The following is a 19,912-nucleotide window of genomic DNA, read 5'->3' on the forward strand; positions in this document are numbered from 1 at the left end:
TAATTTCATTTTTTTGAATAGAAATGCTATTAAGTTTTATAAAGCACTTGCATCCTAGAATATTGCTAAATTTGTTTATAAAGTCCAATAGACTTGCGTAGGTTATGTGGGATTTACTGTTAAAAAGAGCATGTCAACCACATGCTCAATTTCATGAAAGTCATGTAATTTGTTGGCATACATTTGTTCACTGTATTCTTCATAATTTTTTAAATTCTGTAAGGTTTTTACTAATACATGCACTTTCAATTCTGATAGTAATGTATTGCTTGTCTCTGCTCTTAATTAATCTAACTGGAGGATTTTCCATTTTTAAAATCTTGTTTTGTCATTATTTATCTTCTTTAAGTTTTATTGATTTTCTATATATTTTTCCAGTCTCTATTTCTTTTATATTCTCTAAATGTTATTATTTCCATCTTTATAATTGCAATTTGTTTCATTTTTTCTTTTCCTAATATTAACTGGGAAAGTTCAGTGACTGATGTATTTGGTTCTCCTTTCTTAGTATAGACTTTTATAGCTATAAATGCCCCCTATGTACAGCTTTAGCTGCATCCCTATGTGTTGCTATATTATATTATATTTTCCTATATCTCAAAACATTTTCTTATATAACATGTATTTCCTTTGGGGACCCAAGTTTATTTAAGAGCATGTTGTTTGACATACACATTTTTGAGAATTTCTCAGTTTTCCATTAATTAAATTAGATTTCTAATTCAATTTATTTCCATTGTGATCAGGCAGCATCCTTGTATGTTTTGAATCCAGGGGCTTGTTTTATTCTTTAACATATTGTCTACCTTTGAGAACATTCCATGTGTGCTTGAGAAGAATCTGAATTTTATTATTGTTTTGTGAAATATTCTATATCACTCTGGTATGTCTAGATGGTTTATAGTGTTTTCAAGTCTTGTAGATAACAGTAGTTCTTCTGCCTCGTTGCTCTATCCATCTTTGAAAGTGGGATGCTGAAGTCTCCAACTTTTATTGTTTCGGTGTAAATTTTCCCCTGTAATTCTCTAAGCTTGTTTTCATCTAGTGCTTCATTATGGCATTCTTTCATGTTAAATACCTGTTTTCTAGTGTACCATAGTTATTTCCTTGTTTTTTATTTTGGCTGTTTTTCTTCTGAGTAAATTTTAAATGATTGTCCCAGGGATTACAATTAGCATCTTAACTTAAAACAATCTTGTTTGGATTAGAAGCAACTAAATTTATTACCATACAAAACATTGCTCCAATGTAGCTCTGCTCTCTCCCTTTCCTTTGTGCTAACATTTACATATATTACATATTCATTTTTCATAAATTCATCCAAGAAACTTTAATGCCTTATGTAATTTTATTTTATGTAAAAGAAGAAATGAGTTATAAAGAAATATATTTACATTGTCTCATACTTATGTATTCAGGTAATATATTCAATGTGGTTTAATTGAGTAATGGCACTTCATGATCAGGCTCCAGGTGATAGTTGAATCCAGATTTCTGCTTAGGGGTAAAGGGCTCCGGTTTGGGACTGGGAGTGAATCACCAGGTATACCCAGATTGAACAGAGATACATGAATCAAGTACCAATTTGCAACTCAGCTCCAAATAGAGGGAATCTTTCCCTGGGCTCTTTTTCTTGAATGTACATCAGCATCAGTAGCCTCATTGTTGGGGGGGCAAGATTTTCACAATAATTGCAAACTCTCCAAAATACCACCTTATATCATCTCCCCAAACCCTTAGTTCCCATATAGATGAGGGTGACCACCATGGGCTAAATCAGTGTCAGGTTTCTGGGACTGGCAAAACTAACATGTTTCATTAGCAGATGAGATTACTTACCTCAACAAGTTAGGCACCTTAAATTTGAACCAGATTTCCCAGGTTGGACACCAAATGCAGGAGCAATGAAGAGGACCTAGTTCCTGTCCTTAAGGAGCAGAAAAATAAATGGAGATACCAATAATATTTTTTAAAATTCATATAAGGAAGTGAACAAATAGAGCAGATATATCAAACATTTGTATTAAGAAAATTATCCTAATTGCTATTTTTAAGGATTATAAACGTGAGAGTCCTGATATACACAAGGTTGAGTGGCACAGATACACAGAAAAAAAATGACGTAAAAACTCAGATCAGGAGACTCAGCTATGATATAGTAACTTCACTTTCACAAATGTGGATATAAGAGCTGGAAAATATGTTAATTAATTTACTCTCATTTGATTATATACCATATGTAACCAAAAGGAAAAAAAAACCTCAAAACAAATTTCTCAGTATACTGTTTGTTTTGTTTTGTTTTTATTTTCATGATATCAGGCTCCCTCAACTTTTTTCTCAGGGTAGAGAGGATATATTGTTCAGAACATATACTACAAGTCAACACTCAAATATTACAGCATCTCACAATGTGGAATCTCTCTGGAACACGATGAAGCAGTAGTTAAGCAAAATGAAATCAGCAAGTGCTTTCCAATAACTATACTGGAGGTCATTTTCTTCTTATTAACATTAGGAGTATTTTCATTTTTAGTACTTTCAAAGGAAGCATACCAGATGAGTTGGACCTAACTATGCACATAAAGTTAACATGATGTATCATCTCATTAATATTTATTGGAATATTTCTGAGAAAGGAGTTCATGTTATCATCTGCTAACCTGTGCATCTACTTGTTATAAGATTAAAGAGCAGAGTCTTAGTGCCCTAACAGGGAAAAACCAAATATTCATATAGCAATGCATCTATGGATATATTCAAATAAGAGAAATAAAATCACATTTGCTTACTTATTTTATATCCATGAAGAATATCTCCTAGATAATATTCACAGTGTCATTTCAAAAATTTGTCATTAGTCTGTGCTGAAACAAAGCCTTATGTTCAAGTATTTTCAGATAACCCAATGAGAATTGAATAAGTGAGATATTTGAGAGCTGGATGTGTTTAGCTAAATTCTTGGAGGATGGTCTTATATTAAAATAGGAATTGTCTCTTGGAATCCTTGGGTGCCACAGAATGAGTAGTTGTTAAATTCATCAATTAAATGCTTTGGAGTTGAGTATTGCTTTGCTTTCTGAGAACATGCAGTGCTTTGGAAATCCTACTATCCATGTTGATCAACAAGAAAGGGCACAGAATTGGGTAACAGAATGAGAAAAGGACATTGATGCCCTGGAGATTAATATCATTCTGATCTGAAAAAGCTATGTGGACAATAAGGAAAGAATTAAATGAATAAAAGAAAACAAAACATGTCACCAGGCAGATGACAGTTTGTGTGGCTCTTGTTTCTGGAGACAGTTTCTGCATATGGTTGCTCTTGTGCATTTCCTGTAATTTCTTCTGGTGCTTGCACAAGAGAATAACAATATACACACTGGCCAAGATCATGAAGAACAAAAAGACAATATCCTGAAGAAGTATGCAAATTATAAAAGTAACATTTATGCTTGGTGTGATACAATATTTCATAGAAAATCCATTTGTACCCAAAGTGTAATTTTTTGTTGCTGACCTCGCAGTAATGACATGAAAACTGACTATCATGTTGAGGGCCCAGAAGAAGAAAAAGGAAGGATAAATGAAATTGGTGGCTTTGAGTTTGAGCCGTGACCATCTGCAGTTGTTGGGACTCATGATGATGGCTTGGATTATGCTCAAGAGACAGGTTGAACAGATGGAGACACCCCGGTTGACAGTGTAAATGCACAGCACAGCCTTACACCCAACATCACTCGGAAAATGTTTAATTCCAAATGAGAACATAGTTTCAGGGATTCCTTGAGTAATTATAGCAACCAGGTTAGCAAAAGTCAATTGTGTGAGAATCTTATCTGTGATCTTCCTCTGAGAAGGTTGGGTGAAGGAGATGTAGGAGCTCAGCAAGAGCACCAGGGAGTTCCCCAGAATCCCAATGCCAGTCTGACACAGGAAGAAAATTCCGAAGATCGTATCTTTTGAGAGCATTTTCTGGTGACTGTCTTAGCACTAAAACAAAACCCAAGAAACCCATATACATAAAATTACATAGAGAATTTGTCACAATCTATTGAAGCTGAGGTACACTGCACAACAGTGCATTCTAAAGTCACTTTTACCAAACAGAGATGAATTTTCAATATTATGGAATACTGAGCCACATACATAGGACTGGTTTCATTCCAGTAGTGGTGATGTGACTACTATCAGATATATTTCCCAAAGTTTAGAAAGAATTGATTGCATGTTTCTCTGTATTTATTTGAAAAAGCAAGGTGCAGTGAAAGGCCAAATTATGCTCAGATGGTGCTTAAGACACCATTTATAGCCTTTGATTGAATTGCTACTGTGTATGCTTTATAAAAGTAATAACTGTTTAGTGGAGGAAATGTTGAAAAAGTACTATAGAGGAAAAAATTAAAAATGTTCATCAATCATTCATACAGAATAAGCATAAGAACATGCCATGGTAAGAATATGCCATACTCTAACATTTTTTCATGCATGCTTCTTTATACATAATTCTATTGCACATACAATTTTGTATCCCCCATTTTCAATTAGCATTATAGGTAAAGTACTTTTTAAAGAAGAAGCTATTCTTACCATAATTTCAATACCTAAAAATGCTTGCTATGCTAATGTTGCAACATTTACAACTGCATTTCCTTTGCTCAAAGCCATTTCCTAACTTTCCTTACAATAAATACTGATCTGATTAGATTGTATCATTCATTGATAGCCATGGACATTTTTTTTACAAAGAAGATCTACCCAAGAAATCTCTTTTATTAAAAATTTTAGCATCCAAACTTTCCTGAATCATACAAGCATTGAATGTGATCAATATTTAAGCTTTTGACAATATGATGATGATTTTACTTGTGTGTTGTAACTTGCAGGCATGTAATTATGAATTAGGAAGAACTTTTAAATACATTTGTTCCATTAATCTTTCTCTATAATTAACAATTCATAGAATGTCTTAAAAAACAAACTATACAAACAAGAACATCTAAACAGGATCTACTGACCTTTATTATTTTTCTATCTGATATATATTTTCTAATTTTTGGCTACTTTTTCAGGTTAATAAATTTTTCTTATAAGAAATGTGAAAAGAAACATAAATACATTTAAAGAACCTAATTTGATGTAAACTAAAGTAAATATTTTGTCTTTTCACATTTTTCTACTTAGGTTAAACAAAAAAGGTGTGCACAATAAAGAAATTTGAGGAATAGATACTAGTATAATTTATTTCTTACATTTCACCCAGACCCAAATTTGTTTTGGTACACTGTGTAACCTGAGCATAGAATATATTATATTCTCACTGAAAGTATAAATTCAGTTACACAATAATAGATATAGCCAAGGATAAGACTGGATGTAAACTTTCAAAAAGTATAAAGGTCTCCTAAAAATTCTCCTAACATTTGATTGAATAATAGTTGAAATAAAATATTTACTATAATTAATAAAAAAGAAAACACTGCCAATTAAACCCATGGATCAGAGAGGAATTCTATATGAAAATGTAGAAATCTGTTGAACTAAATGAAAACAAAAGCATAATATTTCAAAAATTTTAGATGCAGCTAAAACAATGTTTACAGAGGAATTTTGGGCATGAAATGTATATATTAGAAAATAATAAAGGTATAAAGTTGCTGGGAAATGAATTATGCATACCACAGGAGTTAAGTTCACATCACAGCCCCTGGCCCTGGAATCTATACCTATTTGTAATTAAGATGTTTTGAAGTCTTTATTAGTTAACCTGTGCCCAAACTGAATGAGGATGTGCATTAATCCAAGATGGCAGAAGTCCTTTTTGGCAAAGGGAATGGAAAGGAGAGAGAAAGACATGGAATGAAATCAAGAATCAACTGAAATCAGAGGAGAAAGAAGAAGGCAAGCCACGTGCATTCACATGTGAACAGAAAATCCAAGGACGATGATCGCTGGCACTCAGCCTGTAGAGCTCCAGTCTTCAGGGAGAAAGCATCACCTCACAAACTCCTCAGTTAGGACTTTCCCTATCCTCAAAATCATGAGACAGAAAACTGTACCATGGTTTAAGCCTGTACCTTTAGGATATTTCTTTTACCACTGGAGAAACTAGAACAAAAATCAATTACTGAAGCTTCCACATGAACAAACTACAGAAATAAGGGCAAGCATGACAGCAAAGAAGAAAAAGGAAGCAATAATAAAGATTAGAACATACATCATGAAACTGAAAACAGAAATAAACAGAGAAAATCAATGAATTCAAAAGCTGTTTCTTTGAGAAGACACAAAAAACCAAAATATATTCTCATCAGGTAATGAAGAAAAGGAAGAATACATGAATAACTAATAAAAAATAAAAAATCATTGGAAAACCAGGAGGATTGAAAAGATGAATAAATTTATAAACCTGTAGCCAACTTATCAAGAAAAGAAGAGAGAAGACACAATCTCCTTACTATCACAACAATGAAGAGGCAATCCACTTCTGATGCTCTAGGTATTAAAGGATAAAAATGGAATACTACAAAATAACTCTATTCACATACATTTTGATAAATTAGATGAAATAGACCAAAATATTAAAGACACAAACCACCATTACTCACAAAAGAGAAAACTTGATACCCCTATATCTATAAAGGTATTGAACTTGTAGTTAAAACCCTTTTAAAGAAAAAAACATCAGGCCCAAAATTGTTTCACTCGCTTCTTGGGTGTACACTACCAAACATTTAAGGAAGAAATTACAGAATTCTACATGGTGTTTTCCAGATAGCAGAGGACAGCAATACTTGCACACTCACTTTATGATGCCATCATTGCTCTAATACCAAGATAAAACTGACCGTTATTTTTGAAATGAACACTATACCAATATCTCTCATAAATATTGAAGAGAAAATTCTTCACAAAGCAATTACAATCCAGCAAAATATATAAAGGATAATACATAATTATCAACTGTGATTCATTCCAGGAAGGAAAGGCTATTTAACATTTTAAGTATCAAAAAGCACCAAGGGAAGTGAACTGAATCTGAGGAAATTGTGGGATACCATCAAACAAACCCATAAAAACAGGGGCAGAGATGCTCAAAGAATAATCGCCGAAAAAATCCCAAATTTAATGGAAGACATGAATATACACATCCAAGATGCTTAATGAACCTTAAACAGGATATACAAAGTAGATCTAAACCATAGCATAGTGCAATCAAACTGTCAAATGCTAAACATTAGGACAGAATTCTGAAAGGCACAGAGGGAAGCGGTTGTGTCAAATACATGGGAGCCTCAATAAGACTAAGGAGAATTCTCATCAGAAACCATAGAGGCAAGAAGGAAGCAGCATGACATATTTAAAATGCTGAAGCAAAATATTCCCAGCAGGAATTCATTGTATGGCTGTTTTCCCAAAATGAGAGAGAGAACAACAAGACATTCCCAGATAAACTAAAGTGAGGGAGTTCATCACCACTAGGCTTGCCCTAAAAGAGAACCTAAAGAGGTGCTGCAGGTTGAAAGGAAAGAACAATAGACAACAGATGGAAGCCATATGAAGAAATAAAGATCTCCAGCAAAGGAACAGACAAGAGTAAATATAAATGCAAGTTCTATTATATATTTGGATTGTAACTCCACTTTTTACTTCCTACATGGATCTAAAAGTAAATGCAGAATATGTAATGTTAAATCACTGGCTTTGGACACATAATGAGGGCTATGTAATTTAACAAGAACTATGGAAAGAAGGGTGGAGATAAGAGTTTGGAAACCTAGTATGCATACTAGTGAGCTAAGTTGGAATCAAAGCAAAATGAGAATATTATATGATAAATAATATTAAATTTCAAGCACCATGGTAACTCCAAAGAAAATTATCTAATACATTATCCAATCTTATAGGGAGAGAAAGTAGGTTTCTAGGGCAGGAGGCAGAGAGATTTGGGAGTTAATGCATAATGCTATAGAGTTATAGATCTATGGAACTAGAATAGAGAGCTTTGAAATAGACCCAAATGAATATAGCCAAGTGATTTTTGAGACAGGCACAAAGGCAATTCAATGAGGAAATGACAGCATTTCCAATGAATGGTGTCAGAACACTTGGATGTCCTTATGCAAAATAATGCAACTCAACACATTCTTCACACATTACTCAAAATTAACTCAAATAGAACATAGACATGAATTTAAATATTAAATTTACAGTAGAAAATATAGGATAAAATTGTATGACATGGGGTTTTAAAAAGAGTTCATAGATATGACATACAAAACTTGATAGAAAAATTGGTCACTTAGACTTCATCAAATTATAACAAGTTTCCATGAAAGACACCATTAGGAGAATTAAAATAGTCAACAGACCAGAGTGAAATGTGGGGAAAAATCTGATCAGACCGCTCTCCAATGAAGAAACATATAGAAGACAAAGTAGCATATGGAAAGTGAAATTGCTTAACATCATTTGTCATTAGAGTCATGAACATTAAAAACACAATGAGATATCACTACACACTTACTACAATAGGTAAAATCCAAAACATACAGTGGAATAGTCCTCAGTAATAAAAAGGAATGAGCTACATATTCACTTTACACATGAGTGAATTTAAATGTATTTAGCTGTATAAAAGAAGCCAGACAGACCCTAAAGCAAATAAGATGATTCCATTTAGATGACATCAAGAAAAGGTAAAATTATGGGAACAGAAAACAAATCAATGGTTGACAGGGTTTGAGGGAAGAGGGAATTTGTGACTACCAAAGAGAGCGTGTAATGGAATTCTAGGGTGATGGAGTGTTTTGTATGGTACCTGGGTGTGGACACCTTACTTCATGGATGTGTCAAGCACATTGAACTGTACATCAGAAACAGCAAACTTAATATGCAAATTTTAAAGTTAACCACGGAGTCCAGGGATGGTAGGATGGGATACAGGCTGTTAAAATTAACCTAGCTGTATGACAAATGCATGGGCTCACCTCACTGAAGGGCATTGGGGAAAAATGCTAAGTAACTTAATACACAGTGATTTTACTATAAATTGTACGGGTAAGACAAAAAGGCACTTTTTGTCTTTACCCTCTACAAACACTGCAGTCTAAACACTGCAGTCTAGTTGGTCACTTTAGGTAGTTGCAGCCAGTTTTATTACTATCAGAGAAAGAAGTTACAAATGAGTAACATGGGAAGGATAAAATGAATCATGATTGCTGGATTAGAGATAGAGACATCAGAATGAACTCAAGTGTGTGTGCATATATATACATACATATGGAATCAACAAATTTGAAGAACATGTGTATAAATATGAAAACAAGTAGATTATTATCCATACACTTCCTATCTCTCTCTGTGAAGAAGAGCTGAAGGAATGATACCACAGTGGAAACAAATGAACCTATTTTGGCAAGTCATGATTTCTAAAAATAACTTCTTGAATAAGAGTAACAGATTCCTTGGGAATTTCCAAGTCTAGCACTGAGTTAGGAAATTATCTGGTGAACACTGAGTACCTTATAGTGACAGAAAGTAAGGAAATGCTCAAAAACAAAAGGTTGGGCATATCAAAAGGCCACAGTAGCCAACCTGCAAAAGCTCCTGAACCCAAATCTAGAACAAATTACCAACTTAAAAATATAGTACTGGACTAATTTCAAGAATCAAATAAATATACATGAGTTTATCCCATATAAATAAATGATTGCATAACAAATGAATAGCTGAACAAGACAATTCTCCTTTTCAGATGAATTCAAATAATATCAATGGATATAGGCCCTCTCCACAGGAGCTTGTTTTCTTTCCTCTTGTGTGAATTCATTCACTTTGAATGAAAAGAGGCTACAATAGGAATTTTATGGAGAAACTGAAAACACTACTTTAGCCAAATGCTCAAGGGTACCATCAGCAAAACAGGTCATGTGATATGCTGTAGCCCCTGAAAATGATGAAATGATAACACTTCACATCTCACCCAATACCCATAACCCAGTCATGGGTTTTCCAGGGGAAACACAACTTATGAACACACTACAGATACCCTGACCAGTACTCTTCAAGACTGTCAAGATAATAAATGAGCAAGAAAGGCTGAGACGCTTTCCACCCAGACCAGAAGAGACTAAAAATACATGAATGACAAAATGTAATGCAGTGTTCTGAATGGATCCTGGAACAGAAAAAAAGACATTAGTGCAAAACCTGGGATATCTGAATAAGTCTGGCGTAATTGAAATTGCTCCCAATGTTTGTTAGCATCTTAGTTTGATTAATAACCATGGTTAATGTATGTTGTTAACTATAAAAGGGAAATGAAAACAAAGTGAACGGGAACATCTATAGTTTCTTTGCAACTCTCATAAATGAAAATTCTTTAAAATAAAACTTACTTGAAAAAACAAATCTCATAATATGAAATATCAGAGCAAAATCAGGAAATGCCTCAATATTTCACATTATGAACAAACATTTTGAGTACCTGTGGAAACAAAAAAGAAAATTGGGGACTGAAATGACAGGGATCATAAAGTACAATTAAAACTTACACTAGAATATAAATAGCGAGGGTGAGCTAGAAAATGAAAAATAATCAGCAAAGCAAATTCTGTAAACTTCAAAAGTCAAATTTCTACCCCAGATTAAAGGAAATCCTTCCTTTAGTAAATCTTTGTTATGTAACATGTATGTGATTATTAAGTCAACCATATCTGTCCTGGTCTTTTCTGAGGCATTGATTCCTTTCTATTAAATAACTGATTTCTTACTGAGCTTTACAAAATGCTTAAGTGTCTCAGAACTAAATGCCCATAGCTGTTATTTCTTTTAAGATTTTAGTCAAATATCTTATCTAAGTAATCCTTTGCGATGAATTTCAGAAAGTGCATTATGTACTTCGCATGTTGGTAATGGATTCTGTAATTTATGAAAGTTACTGATTTATTTGGGATAAATAATCTATAAAGAACTAATGGACTAGCACTTTATTCAAATTGAGGAATTGATTAACATAAATCTACAGATCTAAAAATGCTTAAAAATCTGAAAAATATTTCTCACTATAAAACATTATCACTAATTAAAATCAGGTCAATTTATACTCCTGATTCTTCCACCTAAAACAGGAAAGCTCTGCTTGTAATCTAACATCATCATTTCATTAGAGTTACTCTAATATGACCTCTTAAATTAATAATAAAGAAAATTATACAGGGGAATTGGAGAATATGTTTAAAGACCAACAAGTGAGAAGGAAAAAAGCAATTTACTGTGGAGAGGAAGAAAGTGAGGAAAGTGAGGGGGCAGGAGGAATCTAGAGGAAGAAGCAGGTAAAGACGTAAAGAGGTATATTAAGAGAGATGATACAGAAAAAGTTCATGGGAACAGATTTGGGTACAGTTAAAAACAAATGGATAAAGGGCAATGACTTAGAAAGGACCAACATTATTATGTGGAATTACTAAAATTATAAATTATGAACAGAATTCAAAGAAATAGAAGGTGAGGAATACAATTTAAATAGACAAGAAATGAGGAACTATGTAAATCAAGAATGATAAAATGTAGTAAATATAACATTAAATGAGAATTGACCATAAAACAAGTAGGTATTTCTAAAGGGAATGTGTATAGAGACTATACTGAAATTAAAGATAAAATTGAAAGCACAAAAGAGAACAGTGGAGAGAGAGGCATTATAAGGAGAGTTAAGCAAATTAGTCAATGAAAGTGAGTGAAGAATGGAGTGCATGAATGAATGAATGTTAAATAAAAGGAAGGGGAATGTGGGGGCATTTGTGTGCATGCCTCGATAGCAGTGGTGTAAAGACAGCCGGAGGAGATAAGTTCGGGAAAAACTAATGGAAAGCAGAGAAAAATGAGATCTAAATTACAATAAAATGAAGAGTGTAAAAACTGTGAGAAAAAAATGTTTACAATAACTCCACGGTTTTCTAAACATGGGGAATTAGGAAAATGAGAGTAAAGGATAAAAATCTAGAATCTGTCTCTCTGATTGAAGCAAGCAGCTTAAAACCATCAAACCTGAGCTCACTGAGGAATGAAGGCTGACAGAAGGCAATGGCTGAGCACGACAGACAGCAGGAAGTGCAAGTGTACAACACAGAACAGTAACAGCAAACACTTTCAGGGCCTATTGAGCAAGGACATCAGTCTGAGCAATGGATGTGTTAGTGATTCAATCCTTATAACAACAGTACTATAGAGTAAGTACTATTTTCATACTTCACAGATGGGAACAGAAGTATAGGGAGGATAGTTAAACCGGCACAAGTTCATACTGCAAGGAGGTGGTGAGCAGGGTTTTGAACACCATCTGTCTGACTCCAGAGAGAGTTCATAGCTATTACACACTAAGGCCACAAGGAGTGAGAACTAAGGAATTTAGAATAATTTAAAAAGGAGGATTAAAGTGGGTACCTCATATAGAAGTTTGAGTGTCAGCTGCCTACAATACAGGAAAGGGATTCAATACAATAAAAATATAATTGCCCTTTAAAAAGAGAATACAGAGAACAGAGAGGTGAGAAAAGAGAAGTGGAAAGACACTAAGGAAAAGGATGAAATGTATCAAGGATGGAATGGAAAACATGGAGAGCAATGAGAAACAAAAAGAGGACACAGCAGAAATGAAATGGGTTGATAGAAAATTTCCAATGGAAGAAATGTGGAACAGAGAGCTTTCAGATAAAATAAGAGAAGGGAGTTTAGTTCTCTGGAAGAGTCTGTTCCATTGCTCCCTGTGACAAGGTGTGAGAGAGACGTGACTCACCTGAGCTGGTGTTGCTGCCCCTGAAGTGTGGGTGGGATGGGACTGATGGCCGTGTCTGGGGAAATGGTTCATTCCCGAGTTATAAAAGCCAGTGAGGTGACCTCAGCTCACACTGGGAGGTGGTTATCATGTCACTGCACTGGCCCTGACACATTGAGAGGTGGGAGTCTCTGAAGAGGGTGTCACAAACAGGGACAAATTATGCTTCCACTGAGAACTAACAATTATGTGTAGAAGTCAAAGAACTTTCTTGGGACACCAACTTTCCTTGATGAGAACTTTTTGTTAATGGCAACCTCTGGGACATAAATAGACATGGGAGTCCAGAAATAAAAAGACCTATTCTACAATGGTGAAGCAGCAGGTTAGTTAGCAATTTATGACACATCAATCTCTTGGAAGACAGGACAGTTTTTTTTATGTTATGATTAGCAGAAGCACATGAAAAATTTTAAAGGTAACTAATTAAAATAATATAAAGTAGTTTCTAAAATGGTATTTAAATATTTGTTACAGGTATTTAAGTGAATACGTGTGCAAGTGGATGGTGATTTAAGGCAACATGTGAAAGTGAACATGTGGCACCCTTGGCTACTCGCCTTGGACCCCACGTGTAAATATTCACAGTAACTTTTTCGAGAAAAATGCCCAAATTCAAGGCGGCCTGGGGGCCAGGGGTCAAGGAAACTTGTGCCTCTGGCAGAGCAGATCCTAGCTGGGGACGCGGTGCGGGCAGGGGCCCGGGAAGAGCGGCAGGGCCATGCAGCTGGAGAAGAGGATGAGTATGTGGGGCCCTAACTGGACCCGACAGATTTTGCAGCAAGCAAGGCAGCAGCAGGAGGAGCTGGAGGCCAAGCATGGTGCTGGCGACAGGCCCACGATGCCGAGGGAGTGCATAGGCAGCTGGGTCCAGGAGTGCCACAGGATGGATAGGATGATGAGGATGAGGAGTGGCCCACCCTGGAGAAGGCTGCCACAATGACAGGGGTGAGCCACCATGCCGAAGTGGACATGGACCCTGCCAGACGGGCGTACCATTGAGAGTTCACTGAAGAAGAACCCTCATGCTAGGCACACCCTGGCTGACATTATCATGGAGAAGCTGACCGAGAAGCGCACGGAGGTTGAAATGGTCACGTCATGGAAGCTGGACTTCCCGATGCCCCGGCTGGACCCCCGGGTTCTGGAGGTCTACAGAGGGGTCCGGGAGGTGTTATCAAAGTACCATGGTGATAAACTACCCAAGGCATTTAAGACCATCCCTGCACTCTCCAACTGGGAGCAGATCCTTTATGTCACAGAGCCTGAGACCTCGACTGCAGCTGCCATGTACCAAGCCACCAGGATTTTCACCTCTAACCTAAAGGAACACATGACCCTGTGCTTCTACAACTTGTCCTTTCCTGAGTATGAGATGACATTGCTGAATACAAATGACTCAATTTCCACCTCTACATGGCTCTCAAGAAGGCCCTCTTCAAGCCTGGAGCCTGGTTCAAAGGGATCCTGATCCCACTGTGTGACTCAGGCACCTGTACCCTGAGGAAAGCCATCATTGTGGGTAGCATTGTCATCAAGCGCTCCATCCGTGTGTTGCACTCCAGTGCAGCCATGCTGAAAACTGCTGAGATAGAATACAGCAGTACCAACAGCATCTGCCTCTTACTGCTGCTGGACAAGAAGTATGCTCTGCCCTACTAGGTGCTGGATGCCCTGGTCTTCCATTTCCTGGGGTTCAGGACAGAGAAGCGCAAACTCCTCATGCTCTGGCGCCAATGCCTCCTGACCCTGGTCCAGCCTTACAAGGCAGACTGGCCACAGATCAGAAAGAGGCTCTCCTGGAACTGCTCTGGCTGTAGCCCCATCCACAATCCCCTGAGATCAGGTGCGAGCTTCAGAATGCAGTCCCCCGAGATGTGGAAGATGTCCCCATCAACATGGACTGAGGAAAGAGACACCTGTCCTGGCCCAAGGGGCTTGGGAGGACACCAGGACTCCTGTTGGTGGCTAAGAATGAGACCCAGCCTTTACTGCCTGAAGATATGGATCAGGGCAGGGATGGGTCATGGGGTTGTCTGTGACTCGCCTGTCTTGGACAGGAAGGACTGAGCATCTGGCTGACTCTTCCTTCCATTCTAGGTCTTCAGCACTGCTCAGTTCTGAGACCTGACTTGGAAATTCAACTTCCCCACTCCCCACTTGGTGCTTGGAATAAGTACTTTCTCTGGCATTGTTGTGTCAAGTCACTGGGATGTGGATAAAAACAGAAGAGAGGTATTTATTGAATTCTGTGATTTGATGTAGTCAATGGTGTTTTTTCTGCTCACCCTCTTTAGCTGATGATGGGAATTCTTCCCTGTTCCTGTCTCAGGAGTAGAGTCTTACCCAGTTTACACAGGACCCCATTTTGTCCTATAAGTTTGTTTCTTCAGGCTCTACCCACCTGGTTCATGCCCAGAGGGAAAGTTTTCTACCTGCCCCAACACCAGCTATGCTGGCAGAATGCCTGCAACGAGGAGGGGGGTGATCTGAAGACTCAGATCTCAGCTGTGGATGAAACAGCTGCAGGAGGAATCCTCCCCTCAAGGGAAGTAGAAATACAGGGGCATGAAATGTCAGAGAAGATTCAGTATCCATAATAATGTTTTCTTAGAATGCAGCCACACTCATCCCTTTACATGTTGCTTGTGGCTGCTATCATGCTACAGCTGGTACAAATGTGCATGATCCTTATAACCTGCAATAACCATTCTTACTTGCTTTTGAAAACGTGAATTTGTTCTAACCTTATTATTAGATTCAGGGATAATCTGGTCATGAAACACAAATTTCAAGTTTGATAATGTGTAATTTTGTTCCTGAGAAACACTAGGTGAACACAGGCAACTACACCCAGTTGGACTGAGCAGAATGCACAAAACACACCTCAAATACTCAACAGCTGTCTCAGTTCACCTCATGCCTTGGGAGCCACACCCATGCACATCTAGTATTGTGATTTCTGATTTCAGATCATCCTCTTCCACAAGCAAACCTCAGGTGATTTCCAAGATAAAGGGCCATATTTATTGTAGTAGTTGTATTTCTTAAACATTTAATATGCATAAAATTGCTACCTCTTTATTAGTTGCCTTTTAAAAAAAGTGTGTCACTGAAGAAAAAAGTGAACACGTTTGTGTTATCATTGGTTCACAATTTGTTTACTTAAAACTTTTCTTTAATTGTATTTTTGTTTTCAATTGAACATAGCATTAGAAAGTCAAAATTGGTGGAAATAAACATATACAGTAAGCTAAAAGTCTGGAAGTCTAAGTCCTCCCACTTTGTTTTTCTTTTTTAGAATATTTTTTTTGAATTTGAGACTCCTTTCCCTTCCAAATAAATTTGATAACAAGCTTTTCAAGTCTGCTAAGCAGGCCGTTGGAATTTTGATGGAAATTGAGTTGAATCTGTAGATCACTTTGGGTAGGATTGAAATCTTAACAAGGTATAGCCTTCCTATCCATGAATACAGAATATCTTTCCACCTCTTTAGGTTCCCTTTGATGTCTTTAATAAGAATTTATAATTTTCTGTGTAGAGGTGTTTTACATCCTTAGTTAAATTTATTCTACATACTTGATTTTTTTTAAGTTGGAACTGTGAATGGGATTTTTTGTTGATTGCCTCTTTTTTTTTTAATTTTCATTTTATTGAGATATATTCACATACCATGCAGTCATACAAAACAAATCGTACATTTGATTGTTCACAGTACCATTACATAGCTGTACATTCATCACCTAAATCAATCCCTGACACCTTCACTAGCACACACCCAAAAATAACAAGAATAATAATTAAAGTGAAAAAGAGCAATTGAAGTAAAAAAGAACACTGGGTACCCTTGTCTGTTTGTTTGTTTGTTTCCTTCCCTTATTTTTCTACTCATCCATCCATAAACTAGGCAAAGTGGAGTGTGGTCCTTATGGCTTTCCCAGTCCCATTGTCACCCCTCATAAGCTACATTTTTATACAATTGTCTTCGAGATTCATGGGTTCTGGGTTGTAGTTTGATAGCTTCAGGTATCCACCACCAGCTACCCCAATTCTTTAGAACCTAAAAAGGGTTGTCTAAATTGTGCGTAAGAGTGCCCAACAGAGTGCCCTCTCGGCTCCTTTTGGAATCTCTCTGCCACTGAAGCTTATTTCATTTCCTTCCACATACCCCTTTTGGTCAAGAAGATGTTCTCTGCCCCACGATGCCAGGTCTACATTCCTCCCCAGGAGTCATATTCCACGTTGCCAGGTAGATTCACTCCCCTGGGTGTCTGATCCCACGTAGGGGGGAGGGCAGTGATTTCACCTTTCAAGTTGGCTTAGCTAGAGAGAGAGGGCCACATCTGAGCAACAAAGAGGCATTCGGGAGGAGCCTCTTAGGCACAATTATAGGGAGGCCTAGCCTCTCCTTTGCAGCAACCATCTTCCCAAGGGTAAATCCTATGGTAGAGGGCTCAACCCATCAAACCACCAGTCCCCTATGTTTGTGGTCATATTAGCAACCATCGAGGTGAGGTAGGCCAATACCCCTGCATTCTCCACAGGCTCCTCAAGGGGGCTCTACATATTTTTTTTCCTTGTTTTTTTTTTTTTTTTTAACTTTTTTTTTTTTAAATCAACTGTATGAAAAAAAAATTAAAAAAAAAACCATACAATTAAAGAACATTTCAAAGAGACCATAACAAGGCAATAAGAAAAAGACAACTAAACTAAGATAACTGCTTTACTTCCAACATGTTCCTACTTTACCCCAAGAAAGTTACCTAATATAGCAACATTTCTGTGAACTTGTTCCTACTATATCCATCAGAAATTAACAGACCATAGTCATTGCTGGGCATCCCCAGAACGTTAAATAGCTTATCTGTTCTTCTTGGATTATTGTTCCCCCTTCCTTAATTGCTCTCTATTGCTAGTTCCCCTACATTCTACATTATAAACCATTTGTTTTACATTTTTCAAAGTTCACATTAGTGGTAGCATATAATATTTCTCTTTTTGTGCCTGGCTTATTTCGCTCAGCACTAGGTCTTCAGGTTCATCCATGTTGTCATGTGTTTCACGAGATCGTTCCTTCTTACTGCCGTGTAGTATTCCATCGTGTGTATATACCACATTTTATTTATCCACTCATCTGTTGAAGGACATTTGGGTTGTTTCCATCTCTTGGCAATTGTGAATAATGCTGCTATGACCATTGGCGTGCAGATATCTGTTCGTGTCACTGCTTTCCTATCTTCCGGATATATACCGAGAAGTGCAATCGCTGGATCGAATGGTAACTCTATATCTAGTTTTCTACGGAACTGCCAGACTGACTTCCAGAGTGGCTGAACCATTATACAGTCCCACCAACAATGAATAAGAGTTCCAATTTCTCCACATCCCCTCCAGCATTTGTAGATTCCTGTTTGTTTAATGGCAGCCATTCTAATCGGTGTTAGATGGTATCTCATTGTGGTCTTAATTTGCATCTCTCTAATAGCTAGTGAAGCTGAACATTTTTTCATGTGTTTCTTGGCCATTTGTGTTTCCTCTTCAGAGAACTGTCTTTTCATATCTTTTGCCCATTTTATAATTGGGCTGTCTGTACTACTGTCATTGAGTTGTAGGATTTCTTTATATATGCAAGATATCAGTCTTTTGTCAGATACATGGTTTCCAAAAATTTGTTCCCATTGAGTTGGCTGCCTCTTTACCTTTTTGAGAAATTCCTTTGAGGTGCAGAAACTTTGAAGCTTGAGGAGTTCCCATTTATCTATTTTTTTTCTTTTGTTGCTTGTGCTTTGGGTGTAAAGTCTAGGAAGTGGCTGCCTAATACAAGGTCTTGAAGATGTTTTCCTACATTATCTTCTGGGAGTTTTATGGTACTTTCTTTTCTATTGAGCTCTTTCGTCCATTTTGAGTTAATTTTTGTGTAGGGTGCGAGGTAGGGGTCCTCTTTCATTCTTTTGGGTATGGATATCCAACTCTTCCAGCCCCATTTGTTGAAAAGACCATTATGACTCAGTTCAGTCAGCCATAGATCTGGGGGTCCATCTCCGAATTCTCAATTCGATTTCATTGTTCAATATGTCTATCTTTGTGCCAGTACCATGCTGTTTTGACAACTGTGGCTTTATAATAAGCTTCAAAGTCAGGGAGTGTGAGTCCTCCCACTTTGTTTTTCTTTTTAGAGTGTCTTTATCAATTTGAGGCATCTTCCCTTTCCAAATGAATTTGATTACTAGCTTTTCCAAGTCTGCAAAGTAGGTGGTTGGAATTTTGATTGGTATTGCATTGAATCTGTAGATGAGTATGGGTAGAATTAACATCTTAATGACATTTAGCCTTCCTATCCATGAACATGGAATATTTTTCCATCTTTTAAGGTCTCCTTCTATTTCTTTTAGAAGAGTTATGTAGTTTTCTTTGATTGGTCTTTTACATCATTGGTTAAGTTTATTCCTAGGTACTTGATTTTTTTAGTTGCTATGGAAAATGGTATCTTTTTCTTGAGTGTCTCTTCAGTTTGTTCATTTGTAGCATACAGAAACGTTACTGACTTACGTGCTTTAATCTTGTATCCCGCTACTTTGCTAAATTTGTTTATTAGCTCTAGTATCTGTATTGTTGATTTCTCAGGGTTTTCCAGATATAAGATCATATCATCTGTAAAGAATGACAGTTTTACTTCTTCCTTTCCAATTAGGATGCTTTTTATTTCTTTGTCTTGCTGGATTGCCCTGGCTAGCACTTCGAGCACAATGTTGAATAACAGTGGTGATAGTGGACATCCTTGTCTTATTCCTGATCTTAGAGGGAAGGCTTTCAGTCTCTCACCATTGAGTACTATGCTGGCTGTGGGTTTTTCAAATATGCTCTTTATCAGATTGAGGAAGTTTCCTTTAATTACTACCTTTTGAAGTGATTTTATAAAAAACGGATGTTGGATTTTGTCAAATGCATTTTCAGCATCTATTGAGATGATCATTTGATTTTTCCATTTTGGTTTGTTAATGTGTTGTAATACATTGATTGATTTTCTTATGTTGAACCATCCTTGCATGCCTGGAATGAACCCCACTTGGTCAT

The 19,912-nt window shown here is 36.7% G+C and overlaps 1 long non-coding RNA gene and 1 pseudogene across 2 annotated transcripts in view; one reads left to right on the forward strand and one right to left on the reverse strand.

Annotated features, from left to right (window-relative positions):
• The window catches only part of LOC119505744, a 310,630-nt gene that overhangs the window by 219,959 nt on the left and 70,759 nt on the right, over nt 1-19,912 (reverse strand). The window lies entirely within an intron of this gene.
• Nucleotides 13,444-14,911, forward strand: LOC119505740 (annotated as a pseudogene).

The sequence above is a fragment of the Choloepus didactylus genome, chromosome 10 (genome assembly GCF_015220235.1).
Source record: "Choloepus didactylus isolate mChoDid1 chromosome 10, mChoDid1.pri, whole genome shotgun sequence".
NCBI classification, from domain to species: Eukaryota; Metazoa; Chordata; class Mammalia; order Pilosa; family Megalonychidae; genus Choloepus; species Choloepus didactylus.